This window comes from Oratosquilla oratoria, chromosome 42, assembly GCF_046742065.1.
Source record: "Oratosquilla oratoria isolate Oo_2021 chromosome 42, ASM4674206v1, whole genome shotgun sequence".
NCBI classification, from domain to species: Eukaryota; Metazoa; Arthropoda; class Malacostraca; order Stomatopoda; family Squillidae; genus Oratosquilla; species Oratosquilla oratoria.
The window spans coordinates 25,283,900-25,286,399 of record NC_134818.1 but is presented as its reverse complement, the minus strand read 5'-3'; the positions used below and the strand labels follow the sequence as shown (position 1 = coordinate 25,286,399).

Below are 2,500 nucleotides of genomic sequence, written 5' to 3'. Positions count from 1 at the left end.
GTACAGAATTATCAGTGCTATTAGAAATGGTATGATTGACGGTGATCTCCTACATATGGAACCAGGGCCAATATCTCACGCAAGATGGCTCATCACTGCCAGCAGAATTTGTCAACTTCATGTGACAACAGAAAAACCTAATAATGACTTGTATGTCCTCACAGAGTTTGTCGTGTGTCATTAAAGGCCCATCTGGTTTCACATTAAATTCTCTCCGAAATGCACAGAGGTATCTAAACATCTGAAATAGATCAAACTTCTAAAAATACTTCAACCTGCCAGTGAAGCCATAGCATGGCAAACAATCCAAAGGAATTCCTACTGGGCCCATCCTGAGAACGTCCTTTTGGCAATGCTGGCAGACGTTGATCAGAAGAACAGGAAATTAGCTATTGACAGAATCAAGAAGATCAGAGAAGTTACTGTGTATGAGGAAGAGATACGTGATTTCAGGCCACCAAAAATAGATAAGACTGCTAAGAACCTAACAGATCTACTTCCCCCTGAAGAGGAGTGCAGGTTTGAGCCACCACTTACAATGCATCTATCTAATGCGGGCTTACAAAATATTGTCGACGAGCCACTCTCTATTGACATTATGCCACTATCAAGGTAGGGAACGGTGTGTGCGAATAGTGACGGAAGCTTCTGGCAAAGTTTATGGAAAAGAAACAAGAGATGACTACATTCGGGCATTATTAAAATTCCGTGACCTCATGCCATCGTTTAAGATAAAGCATTATTTTAATGTATCAGTTGACAAATAGCTCCTCACTTGTTTGTCGTTATCCTTCAGTTTGAACTCAACCCTAATACATTTAGAAGTATTTATAACAACAAACCAACAACTCTGATAGTGTATGTCTTTCTGGCTCGAAAAAATAGCTCAAAAAGGGGGTTCCAAATATTGAAAAATAAATAAAATAAAATAAAATAAAATAAAAACCACCTTTGAAATATGTGTACTCAAGTATACAAAACCTCAAATGTGCATGTTGATTTGCTGAAATTTGTTTATCGATGCTACACCCTAACACACACACACACACACACACACACACACAAACACACACACACACACACACACACACACACACACACACACACACACACACACACACACGCACGCACGCACGCACACACACACACACACACACACACACACACACACACACACACACACACACACACACACACACACACACGGCTCGGTGGCGGATTGATAAAGCACTGGCCTCACAAGCCAGAGAACCGGGGTTCGATTCCCCGGCCGGGCGGAGATAAGTTGGGTTTGTCTCCTTTCACGTGTAACCCCTGTTCACCTAGCAGTGAGTAGGTACGGGACGTTAGTCAAGGAGTTTGTGACCTTGCTGTCTCGGTGTGTGGTGTGTGAGTGGTCTCAGACCTACCCAGAAATCGGCAAATAATTAGCTCTGTGCTCACTGCCTTAGGGTGGTGTCTGACTGTCTCGACAGAGACTGCAGCAGATCCGAGGTGAATACACACACACACACACACACACACACACATATATATATATATATATATGTATATATATATAATATATATATGTATGTATATGTATGTATATATATATATATATCTCGAACCCGGCATCCTCATGATAAATACGGCAGTAACTTACCAACTAGGCTATCAAGAGATCTCTTGATAGCCTAGTTGGTAAGTCACTGCCGCACTTGTCATGAGGATGCCGGGTTCGCGTCCTTGGCAGCACCACATTTCAATTTCTGCATGTCGGCCTTTGATGGCTTAGAATTAAAGTGCATTGTGGTGGTTGAAATATATATATATATATATATACATATATATATATATATATATATATATATGTATATATATATACAAGTATAACTAAAATTTGAATGACTCCCGGCTGTCTTTTAATGAACCCGGGTGTCCCGGTTGTCTTTTAATGAACCCGGGTGTATGTTTATCCCCCACTGAACCGGCTAAAAGGGACACATGTGTAATAAAAGTTTTAACCGTTAAAAAAGGAGGGCAACAAATCTTACGATTACATCACCAGGAACAATGCCTTTAGAAACCGAACCCGACAAAAAGAAGCGTCAAAGACATTTTTGGAAGTGGGTTACAGGTACTCGGAAAATTTCAAAAGCCGCTTTACAAAATGATAAGAGTTTGAGTTGCCGACTACGGAATGAACATACCCAAACTTTTCCAAGCTTATACCAGGCTGTCAAAAAAAATTGTGTTAAGGAATCTGTGCGGGAATTTCATCGAAAGGTGATTAAATTCAATGATTCTCTACGAAACAACAAAAATTTTCAAGCGAAGCGAAGCAAGCAGTGCCGCAGGCCAAGCACCCACGGCGCAGCCGTGGCTGGCGAAGCCAGGTGCTTGTATAAACTAAATAAAATCACCATCCCACTCGCACGTAGTGGGAAGTGAGAAACCCAATGTGCTTTTCAGACTAATGTTGGTTTGCCTCCTTGCCTGGCCAGTGCGGTCGGGAACC

At 41.5% G+C, this 2,500-nt stretch overlaps 1 protein-coding gene across 1 annotated transcript in view; it reads left to right on the top strand.

Moving 5' to 3' along the window:
• The window catches only part of LOC143021477 (uncharacterized), a 56,523-nt gene that overhangs the window by 5,472 nt on the left and 48,551 nt on the right, over positions 1–2,500 (top strand). The gene's annotated exons all lie outside the window — the stretch shown is intronic.